Genomic DNA, 17,833 nt, shown 5'->3' on the forward strand with positions numbered 1-17,833 from the left:
GTTGAAATTTTTACAGGCCTCAATTTTAAGTGTTTGACCAGTTAGTGCATAGTCTCAGCATGGCAAAGTAAATTCATAAAAGGGCAAACTGAACATTATTATAAAGCATTATTTCTTCTTGAATGCTCTGAGCTTTTATGAGTACATACGTACAGCTCAGAGGGTCAATAGCTGGGAGTTGTATTATTGCAACTAACATAAGCATGAAAACTTGATTTGGGGAAATAAATTAAGGGTGTTAGTTTCAGTTTGTGGATATACTAACGCTTTAAACATATATACTTGAGTGTTGTCGATGTATTTAGCTAAGAGACATTAATAAATTAAATAAGTTTACCTTTACATATCCATTTCACTAACATGCCATTACAGTAAACTGTTTAGTGTGGCAAACATAATAAAGCAGAATATGCACATGAATCTAATTAAACACAGATCCACTTGCATATAAATCAAATCATGTTTGTCTTTTATTTTACATTTTCGAAAGATAATCCTGTAACTGTTATATGTATTTTTCTTTGCGAGTAGACTGCATTCCAATTTTCAAACACTTCATCACTTGTTCTGTGACATTCAGTTCATACATTTCCAAAAAAAAGAGAGTTTTATTTGTATCTAAAACCTATGCTCCATCGTAGAATGACACGCTCTTTTCATTAATCGATACTAATTATATGATGTCCGACATAAATTCGATAGTCATTTGTCCTCGCTGAGCATCGTTATTTCTTTTAATTGTCCGCCATCTTGGATCACGTTAACAACATGTGTACAACGAACGTAAACTCGTATATGTCCGACTACTTTCGCGAACCAATAGTTAAGTATGATGTCGTTCGGCCATTTTCACGGAACACCGCCGATCGCGATGCTGGTTATAGACGCTTGCATTACTGTCTATTCTGGGGCGTATGAAATTCCAACCATTGGAGCGACCTAGATCGGTCAGGAGCGATAATAATAGACAGGGATATAAATACGCGCATGAATAAATATTGCTTTCGGCTCTTTTATAATCGTCGAAAAAAAAGAAAATAAAAAAAATACGTTTTCAGAAATCGCAATAAAATTTTTTGGGTCGGGGGGTAAAAAGTGGGTCGGTCGGTAAAGGGCAAACAAACTCAATTTTAATTTAGGCCTTAGATATAACAGATTATGTTCACTTAAATTTGTGTTGTAATTATAAGAGTAATAGAAGCTTTAAAAACAGATATGAGCCTTGCACTGGGAAACGGGTTGAATGGGTAAAGAGTTTGACTCCAAACAGCTACACCACTTACCGCCTAAACTGGATTTTGCTAAGAACAAACATTCTATTAAAGTGGAAAGTTTTGTCCCTGATTAGCCTGGTTATTCCTGCAAGGTTCATGTATAATAGAACAAGCAGCAGCAGCTGCATGTTGGCTGTTGGGCAGTTGGCATCCACTATTACATCTGCTCACTATTTCAAGGCAATTTTAGTTGATTCTTCATGAAAGTTGTCTAATGTTTGTGGGCAGAATTTCGTGTACAAGTTTAGTAACAAGCCAGATTCTCTGTACTTGTTTAATGAAGAAAAAATGACCAGTAAACGTGTGTGCCAATGTACTCACGATCAATGTAAACAAGTCTTCTTACTGGGTGTATTTTGGTGGCATTCTCGTTCTTAATTTATTTTTGTGTATGAACTGCCTAAAAAAATGCGACTTGTCTGAGCATAAATGCCATCAGAATTTATGCAATCGGCGTAATTTTCCGGACAGTTTATACAGTTTTAAGTGTGCTGTCACATTGCAAAACCGTGTTATATTGTCTTGAATAGTTTATGGCCTGTGTGGATGCTATATTTTTAAATCTTTTTCTATAAAGAAGGAATGTAGATGACACTTGTTCATAGTTTCATTCCATCGTTCCTCAAAAAGTTGTAACTCTGTTGCTCTGGCATCTTCAATACCATTGAGTAATTAAATGGTAATTAAATTGAATGCTTTTTAATTCCCTTTTATTATTGTTTAATTTGAGTTACAATGCTATGAGGTTAAATTTTATTTACACTTAAATGTATTATAAATATTGCTGGGCCAAGTGTGAGGTTGAGCGCTCCAAAACCCGTTAAAACCCCAATGCTTTGCATTGACCGTTCCTAGGCGGTGACCCCAGCTTTATTCTTATTTGTGTTTATGTTGTTTTGTATTGTGCTGTTTTGTACTGTTTGGGCAATCTGTCACTTGCCTTAAATAAAGGACCTTCTAATTGTTTATAATAATAATTCAATACTACTCCAGCAGCTGGAGTTTCACTTCTTTATACTGTGCCTAATTTAATGTCAAATGGTGACTTGTTGTCAAGGTTGGACCTTGCAGTAAATATAAGAATGACCTTCTGCTGATGCAACTAGATATTCACTTCGTTGATATTTGATTTCAGAGGACACCCTTCATGAAAACCTCGCTGAGTGCGACTGCGCCATACGTGACCCTTAAGTGAAATGAGATTCCAGGCTGAATGTCAAACCGGTACTACTCAGGTCTCCAGCAATAGCCTCAGCCTTGGACGCAGGTTCATGATGCACCCGTGGCCTTACTTATTTCTGAACATCTCAATCTCACAGCAATTGATGTGAATTAATGATAATAAGACTCCACAAACCACGTTTTGTAGAGGGTATATTGGAGTCAATTTTCTGTTAGTTGTTTAGTCAATGCGGCATTTTTTGCATATATTATAAAAAGATTTGTATCAAATCTAAATTTCTCAAAGGATTAAATTGGAACTTAAATTGTATGAAACCATTGAACAGTAAGTGATAAGTGGTGATTTTTTTTGCATGCAAAGCCCCATCGTTTCATTGGCCAAATCACTCTTTTACCCAGTATTATTTTACTTTCAGTATCTCACCATACATGGGAAATCAGAAGATATGAAACTTATATTCTAATCAGGGTTAAAACTAACATTTTGCCCACATTTGCGCTGTAACCTATATGCAATTCTGGGTTATAACTAACATTGTGTCCACAGTTGCGCAAAGTTGTTTGAATATTTTTGTTTAAAGAAAAGAATAAAGCATTCGTATAACTTGTAATCAATAGTGTTCGATGAAGGAACAATCATTTTGAAAATGACCAATACTCCAGAATACATGTATATTTGTCTTTTGACTGATCTTGGTCAGTGTCTAGCAGTATCCTTACGACCAAGCCACGTCGCCAAAGCAGCAGTCAAGTAATTTGTCTTCCACGTTTGAGCTTCCTATTTGCCACGGTCTGTTGCAAAGTCCACTCAACATGGATTGTTTTAATAAAACAAATGGATTTTAAGAAGATATTTGCTGATTCCTGTGTATGATCTTAATTGTATATGAAACAATACATGAACAACACTGACGCATATGAAAGGTAGCTAATACAAGTATTCATGCACAAATTAAAGTATGAATTTCTTTATAATTTTTAGTCATTATCAAAAATTCATTTCCAAACATATTTAAGCATATCGATATTGTTATGCCGTATAACAAAATAAAACAAAGGGTTCATTCAAAATTTCTAATTTTACTTTCAATTTCAGTTTCATTATTATTTTTATTACAACAAAAGCATATATCCAAAAAATATCATATACAATCAATAATAAAATATTCGTACCTGCATCTTATTCTGTATCATAATCTTTTTCTTGTGTAAATAATCTATCTAACCGGATGTTTTTCGTTTAAATCTGTATTCCAAACTGAAACTTGTTTACTTTCGAATCCGCTATTTATACTTTTTCAGGCATGACGTCACTGACAAGTGACGACCGTTAAAGTAAAATATATACCAATGAACGTAATGTGAAATGGCGGATTTATTAAATAAATGAGAATCAATAAACAATAATATTATACAAATACAATGACAAAAACGTAAGTTAAGCAATATACATCAGTGGAAATCAATAAATATGATGTTTATGAATATAAATTTATTTAGATAATAAGCATTTTAATTTAATAAGGAGTGTTTGTTTACATTACACCATGTAATACGGAATGGCCAATGGGAGGAGTAACGGCCTAGTAATATGTTGACTATGCTTTGATTTATTGTTTGATTTAATCACTCTGCCATTCTTTTACTTACCAGGTTGAGGGTCGCCCAAAACCACCCGGTGCCTTGCGATGAAAACCTCCAACGGGACTGTGACCTTGCCCTTGTACACACCTAATGGTCAGGTATAAGGTCACTTGGGCTTAGATAGTCACTGCAGTAAGAACATGTAAGGTTTAAAAGGTACTTGTTCACAGATTTTATGAGTACTTTGACTGACCCGAATGACATAACTAAAGCACATTTAAAAGTGGCTACATATAACTACACAGTGTATTCCAATATTTTGCAGTATGTTATTGTAAATTGCTTTTTACTTCTTTTGATACATAATAATATTAATAATCTCAGTTTAGAACCTAAAAGAAGGCAGCTTTTATGATTTTCTTTTTTTAATTTTGTATATTTATTACTGTAGGTTATTCCATAAACTGTGTTTTAATAATGTTTGAAAAATGATATTGAAAACTCGATGATCAAGCTATTTTATATTGTTCCATCTGTATTTGTAAACAAAATGACTGCAGAACAGGGCATCACTAAGTAAATTTATTAACATTTACCTTTAAATTTGTATTTTTTACATGTTTGTATTTGTCAAAATGACATCAACAACAGGGCATCAACAGAACCATCTATCTGTATTAACATTTTAATTTAAATATTGCTCAATCACTCACGGAATTTCTACAGAAAGAAAAAAAACAGGACAGGACTATATCTTTAAACATTTCCCTTAAAATAGTGTATATCATTTTCAATAAACAAGATGACTTCACAATAGGACATCCGAGACTGCAATGACGAAATGAGTGTCCTCACTTCAGCAGTGGAGGCCAATACACAATACGAGAGTTTCCAGCAGCTTACCTTATCTGGTATGTATGGGTTTATTTTAAACCTAATTATTATATGATTTAGTTAGGTAAGAATATATATGTATGTAGTTTAAATATAGATTTAATATTATTCACTGAAGTAAAAATATGAGAACAATTATAACAATATTTGTGTTCAACATCAGTCAGCCAGTAAATTATTTTAATAGTATTAGTATCCGTTCGTCTGTCCGTCCGTCTGTGTGTCTGTGCATCCATCCTTCCGTCCGAAACTTTGTCCAGAGCATAACTCCGATGGCAACTAGGACAATTGCAGTGACCAAGAACCATAACTCTGTCTACCTAGGTTTTTTAATTATCTCCCCTTTTATATAATTTTAAAGTAAATTTTTGTCCGGAGCATAACTCTAAATCTACTGAAGGGATTTACTTTAAACTTGAAATATAAACAGATGGCAAGAAGGGAAAGTGCAGTGACTAAGAACCAGAACTATATCTACCTAAGATTTTGAATTATCTTCCTTTATTTAATATTAAAGTAATTTTTTGTCCGGAGCATAACTCTTAATTTCCTGAAGGGATTTACGTAAAACTTGAAATATAAACAGATGGCAAGTAGCAGAAGTGCAGTGACTAAGAACCATAACTCTATCTACTTTTTTTGGAATTATCCCCCTGTATTTAATTTCAAAGTAATTTTTTGTCCGGAGCATAACTCTGAATCTACTGAAGGGATTAACTTGAAACTTTAAAAAAATAAACAGATGGCAAGTAGGAGAAGTGCACTTACTAAGAACCATAATTTATCTACCTTAGTTTTTGAATTACCTCCCTTTATTTTATTTAAAAGTAAATTTTTGTGGGGAGCATAACTCTAAATCTACTGAAGGGATTTACTTGAAACTAGAAATATAAACAGATGTCGATTAGGAGAAGTGCAGTGAGCATGAACCATAACTCTTTTGGCCGTAGTTTTTTAATTATCTCATTTATTTAAAAAAAAAAAAATTATATTATATTTTATTTATTTATATTATTTAATTACATTTAATTAAATGTTATAGTACATATTTTAGCTTTTCAATTTTTAATATCTCCCTTTATCTGATTTACAATAATATTTTAATTTGAACAACGAAGAATTCACTGTAAAATAAATAGATGAGTTTAAGGAAAAATACAGTGACAAAGAACAGTAACTTTTTATAGTCCTCTTCTTTAATTACCTCACTTTCTTTTATTTCCTTTTATTTTATTCTCTACAGCATATCTCAAACACTATATAACTAATTGATCCTTGAAATATAAATTGATGGCACAGGTGCCATGTTTTACAAATATTTTTCTACTCTCTAAAACAAATGTTGTCATACATGCAAACACATTTCGGCAGGGATTTGGCACTATTGTGACAAGCTCTTGTTTTTCTAAAAAATGCAAATGTGTGTTGAATATCAATAGGACATTGTGTTTGTCGTAAATCAATTTAAAATATTAAATTAATATACAACAGTGCACTTATTCTGACACGTTTTTTCCACCATACTTTTTGTCAGTTTGTAAGGATGCAATTAAAAAAAGTGTGTATACGACTTTGCATCTGACCCCTCTTTCGAAATAGAGTCCTGCCTATAAAGAGACTAATCCAGTACCGACCTGTGCACATGTCTACTGCAATAAACAAGCTGTCATACTTGCACTTGTCTTTGGCGTATTTTCAGATGAGTCACTATATCAATGTATTCAATGTTAATTTTGTCTTTAAAAAATAACAGTGCGTAAATGTATCCCTGTAAATTCAAGTGATTTCAAAATAAAACACAAGTAAATTACTTTTTAACTGTTCTCACTTTAGTTTTTGTTATTGTACTAAAACATAAAAAAGTGTTGCATTTGGTAAATCTTCATAAATGTATAACACTTTTTCTAGAACAAGTATATTTAAACCATTTCTTGTTAACCCGCCACGTGTATTTTATGCCCCTTCAAAGAAGAGGGGGTATATTATTTTGCGGGATGTTTGCCGGTCTGTCGTTCGTGTGTTGGTAGACCAGTTGATTTCCTATAACTAACTCGTCAACGAATTGATATATTGGCTTCATACTTCACATGTGAATGGGTCTTGGACAGTAGATGACCTCTATTGAAATTGGGGTCACTTGTTCAAAGGTCAAGGTCACTGTCAAAATAATTGTGAAAATGATCTGATCAATAACTCGTCAGCAAATTGACCAATAGGCTTGATACTTCACATATACATTTGCCTTGGACAGTAGATGACCCCTATCGAAAATGGGGTCGCTAGGTCAAAGATCAATGTCACAATACATGCGAAAATTCTTTTCCGATCAATCAATCGTCAACAAAGTGACCTATTGGCTCGATACTTCACATGTACACTGACCATGGACGGTAGATGTGCCCTATTGAAATTGGGGTCACCAGGTTAAAGGTCAAAGTCACTGTCACAATAAGTGTGAGAATCGTTTCCAATGAATAAAAAATTTACCAATTGACTTGAGACCTCACATGTACATCAGTCTTAGACAATAGATGATGTCTATTGAAATTTGGGTCACTAGTTCAAAGGTCAAGGTCACTGTGACATTAAGTGTTAAATTGGTATCAATTCGATATGTCATCAAGGAATTGAGTGATGTGTGTCAAGGCTCTGTTTTGGGAGGCATCTGTCTCATACCGCGGAGCTCTTCTTTTTATTTAAACATTCTTTAAATAAAGTTTTGTGATAAACCAAAATGAACTAATGTTCTCTCTCTCTATTGATTTTAGCCTCAATGCATTGAATGCATTCACAGTTTCAACATGCTTTACAACTCTAGAACATCGCTTTAGTTAAATCTTTTGAGATTACCTTGTTGATATGATAGGTCCAGGCACTGACAAACGTTTTGTTGGGTTGAAATCAGTTGGGGTTGTCCTTGAAAACGCTAGTATTGCTTTGAATTTGTTTTGTTTGATACATGATTTACTTTTATTCCAGAAAACCTGTATAGCAGAGCAATGAGTATGTCCCAGGAGCATATGCAGTCATCGTCTCCAGATTATGAGATCCCCATGCTCCACAACCCTCAGTCTATGAACATCATACAGAGCGAACCTTGGGTTAGTTTTCCTTTTTCATGGCCTTACTTTCAGAGATTGGTGGGTGCATGTAGATTTAACATTGTGTGTCAATACATCTTTCAATCCAGCTGTGGGTTTTTTTGGTCGTGTGTGAGCTAGTCTGTCGGTCGGTCGGTCCGTCGGTCAGTCCGTATTAAGTCTCCGCTTTCTAATTCAAGTTGTTTTCATCCGATCTTCACCAAACTTGGTCAGATGATGTCTAGGTCAAGTTCGAATGTGGGTCATGCCGGGTCAAAACTAGGTCATGGGGTCACTAAGTGCGTTTTGAAAATTGAGCATGGTGTCTAGTACTTTTAAAAATTAAGCATGGTGTCCGCTCTCTTATTCAAGTAGTTTTCTTTTTTTATTCCATTTTTTGCTCGACTATTATATCCTACTCACCCCGATGTCGGCGTTTCCATTAGCGTGCAAATGTTAACGTTTTCGTACTACCCCAATTTTTCCTTGACATATTGCTTTCATATTTTGCATACTTGTTTACCAACATGACCCCAACCTATAAACAAGAGCAGACAACTGTATCAAGCATTTTGACAGAAATATTGCCCCTTATATACTTAGAATGTATTATTGATAAAGCTATGTTAAAGTTTGCGTACTACCCCAAGTGCTTTATATACCATTTTGCAAGCTTTTGTATTTTCTGTTATTTCGTAAATTTTCGTATTTCCTAAAAATCTGAAAAATTACCATTATTTGTAACGCGTGATGTTGCATCTTTATAAAATAGCATTACCCACTGTAAGGTGTGCTCACTAAATCTGAAATGGCGAGGCATTTAAACATAAGCCCATGATCCATACTGTCGAAGGCTTTATTATATCGGAAAAAATAGGAGACCGTTTTCGTTACTTTCATCCATTAGTTCAATAATTTCATGCAAAAGTCTTACATTTTCGCAATTATATCTTCCTTTGATAAATCCTGTTTGATTTACACTGGTTATATTATTTAAAAGAGGTTTTATACGATTGGCAATGGATTTTGTAGCTATTTTGTAATCAACGTTAAAAAGCGAGATGGGTCTCCAGTTATCGATCAAAAGGGTGTCCTTTGCGGTCTTAGGTAGTAAAGTAATTATGCTTTGTTTTTGCAATTCTGTTAGATTATTGGTGTCTAAAGAATAGTTAAGAGAATTAACGACATATTGCTTAATATAATTCCAAAATATTTTGTAAAATTCTGCAGATATGCCATCTGATCCTGGACTTTTATTGTTTTTCATGTCTAGCAGTGCTTTAGCGCATTCATACTCTGATAGGTATCTTTGTTCATTTTGCGTTTGTTCTGGGTTTATTTTATTGCAGATATTGGTATGGAAACGTTCATGATGTTTATATCTATATTGTTGTCTTTTTTATAAAGATTCTCATAAAATTTGGCAGTGTTTTAATATTTCGTTTTGATCACGTATTACAGCATTATTATTCGTTTTTAGTTGTTCAAGTAGTTTTCATCAGAGCTTCACCAAACTTTGTCAGAAGTTGTAGCTATATGATGTTTAGTTCAAGTTCGAACATGGGCCTTGCCGGGTCAAAAACTAGGTCACGGGGTCACTAAGTGCGTTTTAAACATTGATCATGGTGTGCGCTTTTTTGTGAAGACAACATGCAAAATAACCTGTGTCAATGCGGCATGTGGGGGTATTTGTCACGTCCGTGACAAAGCTCTAGTATTGGTTCATTTATTTTATAGTAGTGAAGTTTTCAGTCAAAAGTAAATTGTGGTTGCATCGGTTGCCTTTTGCCTACCTCACACAAACATCTCAGTAAAACTCTTCTCCAGCACGTTTTATTTGCTATTGGCTAGTTGGCCCTGTCTTATTGTTATAAATGATAAGGTGATATTTTTCCAATGGAAGAAATGTATGTTTCTCGAATATCAACCCATATTTCCTGATTGATGGTAAGATTTATAGTTAGTTGGTAATAAAGTGGTTATGATTAACTTTTCATGTAACTCAATGTATGAAAGTGCTATTTTTGTTCTTGTTTATCATCCGTAACACATGCAATAAACAACTGACATTAACTGTTATGAATCTTTCTTTTTTCAGACGTACCTTGACGAAATCAAACCAGCAAATCAGAAGGACAGCCTGCTGCTACCGTTGTTATCATATTAACCCCATACCGAAAAAGCTCAGAGATATAAAGGCTGTTTAAGATGTGCTTGTCTCTACATACCCCGTGTCTGGTGTGAACATGTACAATTGAATGTCTCTACATACTCCATGTCTGCTGTGAACATGTACAATTGAAGGTCTCTACATACTCCATGTCTGGTGTGAACATGTACAATTGAAGATCTCTACATACTCCATGTCTGGTGTGAACATGTACAATTGAAGGTCTCTACATACCTCATGTCTGGTGTGAACATGTACAATTGAAGGTCTCTACATACTCCATGTCTGGTGTGAACATGTACAATTGAAGGTCTCTGCATACCTCATGTCTGGTGTGAACATGTACAATTGAAGGTCTCTACATACCTCATGTCTGGTGTGAACATGTACAATTGAAGGTCTCTACATACCTCATGTCTGGTGTGAACATATACAATTGAAGGTCTCTACATACTCCATGTCTGGTGTGAACATGTACAATTGAAGGTCTCTACATACCTCATGTCTGGTGTGAACATGTACAATTGAAGGTCTCTACATACTCCATGTCTGGTGTGAACATGTACAATTGAAGGTCTCTGCATACCTCATGTCTGGTGTGAACATGTACAATTGAAGGTCTCTACATACCTCATGTCTGGTGTGAACATGTACAATTGAAGGTCTCTACATACCTCATGTCTGGTGTGAACATATACAATTGAAGGTCTCTACATACTCCATGTCTGGTGTGAACATGTAAAATTGAAGGTCTCTGCATACCCCATGTTGGGTGTGAACATGTACAATTGAAGGTCTCTACATACCCCATGTTGGGTGTGAACATGTACAATTGAAGGTCTCTGCATACCCCATGTTGGGTGTGAACATGTACAATTGAAGGTCTCTGCATACCCCATGTTGGGTGTGAACATGTACAATTGAAGGTCTCTACATACCCCATGTCTGGTGAAAATATGTACAATTGAAGGTCTCTACATACCTCATGTCTGGTGTGAACGTGTACAATTAAAGGTCTCTACATACCCCATGTCTGGTGTGAACATGTACAATTGAATGTCTCATCTTTGGAATTGGGACACGTGGAAAATTAGTGATTTGATTCAGACAGAAATCGCATAGTGACAAATCACAACAAAAAATGGAAAGCAAGAAAGTCTTGTGGCCAGCAATGTTTTTATGTGACCACTTAGTTGTGTTCAAAGAAAAACAATCGTTCATGTTTTATTGGAACTATGATGCTGTCAGTCATTTTATGTTGAAGGCTTTAAATAACTATATTTAAATATAATAAGATTAAGATTACTTGATAAAAGAAATAATGTTATATAGTATTTTAAGCGCAAAATTTACAAGTCTATCCAATTACTGTGTCTGTTTTATGACATTTTATTTTGGAAATGTTAAGGAAAATGTTAGTAAATATATGTCTATGAATGTTGATTTTGACATTTGTCAAAGCTGTTTAAATGATGCTGGTAACTTCGACAAAATTTAAAGAAATGTATTATTTTCATGTAATGAGACATGCTTCAGTTTTTTGTGGCTTAACCTGTAATATAGAGGTGGTAGTTACAAGAATTGTTTAGCCAGATGGAGAATGTTTATGCTATGGCTTTGATACTCTTAAGTGTGCCCATTGGTGTCAGGTTTTTATCAAGAATATTGTTTATTGTCTAACAATTTCTTGAAAATATTGATTAATTTTAGACAAAATCATTTAATCTTCCTTAAATTGTCTATTCTGTATTCACGACCAGTTATTTATTAATTTGCATGAATATGATTTATGAATGACTTTTGTGTTGCTTAAAATGCTTTATTTGTTTTGGAACTGAGTATTTAAAAACGAAAATATGAGGTGTAGGAAAAATGGCCAAAGTTATGATAATTATTTTTTTGTTTTTGTAAAGTTTATTATGCTTTATATGTTTGTGTATAGGCATTTAGACGACCAGATTAACTTGACCAATAATTCGTGCTCACTGTATATATCGGTCAGTACATTAGTCACTTGTATATATAGCGATTGTGAAATGATTGTATTTGCAATGTAAATCATGCGTTTATTGTTGCCATTTTGATTTTCGCTGTTAACATTTATTTGTTATAACAATTTTCATCATGTACATCTTTTATTTGCCAGATAATATAAAAAAACATTGCTTGTGGAGATGCTCATTTAAAACTTTCTTAATGATACAGAACAACACATTCTGAAGAGGCAAATATCCTTTGGGCAATAGGAACATCTTGTTACTAGTATATGTAATGCCTTTCACTAAATAAAGTCAAGCAACTATTGAAAGATTGGTTTAACTTTGTTTTGCATTATCTTAAGAAAAATTAATATATTCAACTTGGAAATCAGTCAATTGGAAATCAAGCGAGAGTGATTTAACATGCTAACACTTGTCAATAATTGAATTGTCTCTCTTTGTATGTAAGATATAGGGATGTTGTTGCTTGAAAAACTAAGTTGTATCCGTTGTTAGATAATGCTTTTGTTCATCTCTCAACATAACACGTACATTCATACAGTTATTAAAAATATGACACTCTTTATTCTCAGCCATCAGTTTGTATTGGGATTTTGTGGAATACTTACTAAACCAATATACGTCTGTTTAATGAATGAATAGCTATGGTACAATATGATACTCAGTGTTACAAAACATGTGTAATAAAAATATAATGTCATTTATTTGAAATCTTAAAATTTAGTTGTCCATACAATGCTTACAGTTTTGCAATTGCGATGATAAAGGAAATGTTCTGCTCAAAATGTCTTTTTAAGACATGTGAAAATTGTAGCAATCATATTGTACTTGTATTTATATTATACATTATAAGAATTTACTTACAGCTGATGATAGCGGCAGTTTACTATTTGTGCTACAGTTTGTTCCACTCGACCATCAGACCATATTTCCTTAAAAATGTGATTGTTAATATTGAACTGTAATTGAATGCATGAAACATGATTTTTCTGTTGCTTAACAGCTGAAAATAGCTTGATGTTTGTAAAACTGTATGAAATGTTTCAAATAAATCATTTTGATTACATAAAAAAAAATAATTACATTTTGCGTTACTTTGAATGCATAACAAACAATTGTTACCATACAATCATATAAGTATTGAACTTAATTAATATTTTAACTTTAAGATGCGATTTTTACAATAATGTGTTAATATTTTCATCCATTCCAAATAAGCATTGTGCATTCGTAAATATAGGGTGTATATACACTGCTTAGATGCCTTTTTTAAATTGCTTGTGTACGTCATGTTGATTAAAGACTCTTATGTATTGCATATTTGTGTGTGCCAATGTCTTACTTATTTCTTCACAGTCCTTAAATTACTGCAAATAGTAATTTAAGAATGTTAAAATATTTATCTTAACCCTTTAAGTGCGGGAACCTAATTTTGAAGGCCTTTGCAAACAGTTTGGATCCTGATGAGACGCCACAGAACGTGGCGTCTCATCAGGATCCAAACTGTTTGCTATTCTGATAGTATTCTTTGAAAAAAATCGAAGAAAATGCTAATTTTAGAAATTCAGCAGACGACATTTTAGCAGACAACAAATTTCCCAGCATGCAAAGGGTTAACTATAACCAGGTTATCTGTTAATTTAAGTTTCATACATAACATTTAGTGCTAATAAATCAGCACTATTTATTGATTTTTTATATGGGCACTTCCCATGACTTTATTCGTGAATATTTCTTTGAATGTGCGGTAGGGAAAACATTGTTTGCTTGAAGGTTAGAAACTTAATGTTGACATCTTGAAAGATGGCAGTAAACATTTAACTGCAGAGTAGCTGGGAAAAAGATTGCTGTTAAACAATGTTAGACAGAACTCCACGCAAGATATGTCATGCATGCGATATGCATGAACTATCTTTTTAAAATAATTTGGATCTGAATTATCTTTAAGAAATGGTATGGTTATGATGGTCTCTATGTGCAAAATGTTGCATTTATTTAGTGTACAAGTTATTGCTTAAACATTGAATTTGTTGTGGAAATAATATAGTTTATGTGACTTAAAGAGATATACATGTTTATGTTAGTGATGTGTTTTTGCTGATCCAAGTCTGTTCCTACACACTATTTAAAGTAGATAACTACAAGTTATCTCATTTAAATGGGAAAAGTATTGTACTGTAAAAAAGTGTTGTGAGTTCAAATAAAAATACTATGAACCGTTGTATTAGTTTTATATTGGCTACCCTTTGTATTAGTACTATATTGGCTCCCCTATTGAAACTATGGCACACATATTGATTTTGGCCTCTCCGTCCATTAGTTCGCCGTCATACTTTGGTCGACATTGGTTAACAGTCAATATCTTAAGAACTTTTCCGTTAAGAGCTTTCAAATTTCACATTGTGATTGGCGTTCTTGGAGGTTTAGTATCGTTTGATTTTGGATTCCTCAGGTAAAGTGTTAAGGTTGCAGGGGTCTCTTGGGTGAAAATGGTAACAATGACGGGATTAAGACTTGAGCACACCATCGTCTTTGCATTCAGTCGATACTTGATGTAACGTTTATAAGGAAATCGTTCAATGAGACATCACTCAGACGTATGCACACGTTTCCTCATGGTGACAAAGGCGTTATTGAGACGTCGTCACACATGATAATTTTACAAAATCATGCTGGTAAAGCCTTAAATTTGATAACTGCTGTGATTCAATTTGATGCTGACGAAGTCATGTCGTCAGAATATCTACATGCTTTTGGTCAAAGCAAAATTAGCAAATGCAGACTACTCTCTGTTGATAACACAGTATTGTTTTCAATGTATCAAATAACACAAATTTTAGGGAAAGAAATTGATGAAAACCTATCGGTAAATGCCATTTGTCTTGTATTGTGAGACAGAACGACCTAATAGTAGAGTGCCCATGATACATGTAGAAGGAAAATCGTTTAATTATCTAACCACACATGTGTGACGTATGCAAGTCAAAATAGTCTACGGACATTTGCCAGTTTGCTATAAACAACACAAGGTGAATTCACTTTTCTATCGGCAAGTATTGTGCTTAGATGTTCTATTTATAAGATTTGTATACGGGTCATGCAAAAATTGATCTTATGCAATATGATCCCAACGTAGCTTCAGCCAGGCCTGCGCAATCGCACAGTCTTGTAAGAATATGAATACTGAATAAACTACTCGGTTATTACCAAACCTTGCGTGCCTTTTTTAAAGCGGAAAGCGTAGCCATTGATGGGAAAGTGCGCAGGCTTGGCTTGAGCTACTCTGGCCGCATATGTCATAAGACCGATTTTCGCATGACGCGGATGATATAGTTTTATTTGAATATGGGGAAAAACTGCGTCTCAAAGCCAAACAACTTATTTGGCATAGTAAATATAAATAGTAAGTATAAATAAGAAACATGCAGTTCTCTGTTTTGGAACAGCTTGATGCGCAGAGGAGATTTGACAGGACCTTCGCGGAAACGTCGATTGCAGTGCCAATGTGAACATATCCTTGGAAAACCGAATAACGTGTGCCTGAAGACGAGAACATGTCAAAACGTGAACGAGCATTTGTAATAGGATTTGTTTCTACATGTATGGATATGTTTTGACTGCGGCATCATCGCTTTCTACTGTCTTTTAGGCACTAGTCAGTTAATACATGTATCCTCAAATATAAATTTACGTGTTTTTTTCACGTAATGTGCCTGTTCCAACGCCGACCAGTTGCATATACATTCTGTATTTTTCAATATGAAACCGAGAAATAATAGTTTTATAAATATCTTTAAAATTTACTTATTACGCAACCTACCATTGGCTGCAGAGTTTAACCAGTTTGTTCTGTTTTGCTGACTGCCTCGTGAAGTTCGCGTTTTGCATCGCGTATTTTGTAATTTTGATAAATCTGTTGTTTTTTTCTGTTTTCATGACCCACATACCATTTAAATAGCGAATGCTTATAAAATAAACAACTAAGGCTTTATTTACTGAAAACAGCGTACTATGTAACTGGCAATTTAAACGTTAATTTATAATAAGCTTGAATACAAGTTCAGAAGAAAGAGTCCCTGAGCACCGCGACACTGAACGCTTTATACCCTTGCATATACTGTTTGTACAGTCAAAACTTGCTGAGGACTTACGCGTATATACGATCGTATTACTATTTTTAAATCGATAAAACGATATTGTATTAACGACTTTAATACATTTCAAACGAAGTCGAGAATAACAACGTAACGTGTTTTTTTTTCAATGGCAAATAATGTTTTGCTTTCTTGTACTCAAAACAGGTACTCAGTTGTGTAATCCCAATCGATTTGTGCAAATTCGTTCATAGGAAACATGGACAAATTGTGATCAATTATATATCAAACACGAGTCAATTTGTCGGTATTGGCGTTAATTTGCTCGTGAATTTTCCATGAAGTAAGAACATAAGAAGTATTTGATGTTTTATAACATTTATCAGTCATGTTCATAATTAATTTGAAATTGCGATAATAATATGAGTCGTGTACTGAGAAAACTGGGCTTAATGCATGTGCCTACAGTCCGCACAGGCTTATCAGGGACGACAATTTCCGCTTAAGCTAGATTTTTGGTAAAAAGGGACTTCCTTTAAGCAAAAAATTCTGTTAAAGCTGAAAATGTCGTCCCTGATCAGCCTGTGCGGCTACAAAGCTAATCTGGGACGACCGTTAACGCACATGCATTATGCCCAGTTTTCTTCGAACACGACTTAATATATTCACATATCAATCGTGTAGGCTCTCGTTACGCGAGCTTGATTATTTACACTATTTGTTAAGAGGCACATCAACTGTTGTTTTTTTATAAGAAGAGACTATCTGCAATCCAAAAATAACGTAAAAGCGGAAAGTGTCGTCCTTGATTAGCCTGTACGGACTTCACAGGCTAAACTGGGACGACACTTTACGCACATGCATCAAACCCTCTTTTCACAGAGTACGGCCCGTACTTAATCTTTGTCAGAATGCCTTTAAAAATGTGGTCTCATTGGATCTTTCGAATGAATCGCAGCACTTATTAGTATTGGTGTGTGCAAAATTTAAATAATCTTGTACATTGTATGTACAATAAAGTTATAAATTAACAGAACTTATAATTCAGAGCTTCTGTTATCGAGATACAATTCTTATTCGGAACATCACTTACAATAAACTGCAAAAGTGCAGCGGTAGAAAAAAAGCGCTTCATTAGTAAACGAATAATTGAGCATAACATAAAAGAAAACGTATTTCGTGAAACGTATTTTGTGCCCATAATATTGAACAGGAGGAGTGCAAACTGGTACTTTTTTAAATTCAGCGGTCGAAAATGAAAATTCGAGGAAATGAATGTGTCAACCAGATACTTCAATAACAAAAAAAGTTTTGTTTTAGTAACGTTTGATGATGTCATGAGGGAAAGTTGTCGCTTTTAATAATTTATGAAGAATCGGAAATCAAAGTTATGCTATTGAAGCATGTGGGAAGGAGAAATGCGGAGACTATATCAAAGGAAGAACATTTTGTCATATGAAAATAGTGTTTACCATGAGGAGTTTAAAGCCATAGCGCAACTTATACCACTGGGACTTTTAACCCATGTATGCCTGGTGGACTCTCACATTATTCT

The 17,833-nt window shown here is 34.1% G+C and overlaps 1 long non-coding RNA gene across 17 annotated transcripts; it reads left to right on the forward strand.

Annotated features, from left to right (window-relative positions):
• The first annotated feature begins 2,950 nt into the window (after positions 1–2,950).
• LOC127864398 (uncharacterized) lies at positions 2,951–11,592 on the forward strand. Of its 17 annotated transcripts, XR_008041855.1 has the most exons (6): positions 2,951–3,380; positions 3,759–3,889; positions 4,110–4,256; positions 4,858–4,951; positions 10,113–10,890; positions 11,111–11,592. It is a non-coding gene; the product is annotated as an uncharacterized LOC127864398 (long non-coding RNA). The 17 variants fall into 17 exon arrangements; XR_008041862.1 differs by lacking the exon at positions 2,951–3,380 and having other exon boundaries at positions 3,829–4,256; positions 10,113–10,846; positions 11,111–11,154; positions 11,199–11,592; XR_008041864.1 differs by lacking the exon at positions 2,951–3,380 and having other exon boundaries at positions 3,830–4,256; positions 10,113–10,802; positions 11,111–11,154; positions 11,199–11,592.
• The last annotated feature ends 6,241 nt before the right edge of the window (positions 11,593–17,833 follow it).

The sequence above is a fragment of the Dreissena polymorpha genome, chromosome 1 (assembly GCF_020536995.1).
Source record: "Dreissena polymorpha isolate Duluth1 chromosome 1, UMN_Dpol_1.0, whole genome shotgun sequence".
Lineage (NCBI taxonomy): Eukaryota > Metazoa > Mollusca > Bivalvia > Myida > Dreissenidae > Dreissena > Dreissena polymorpha.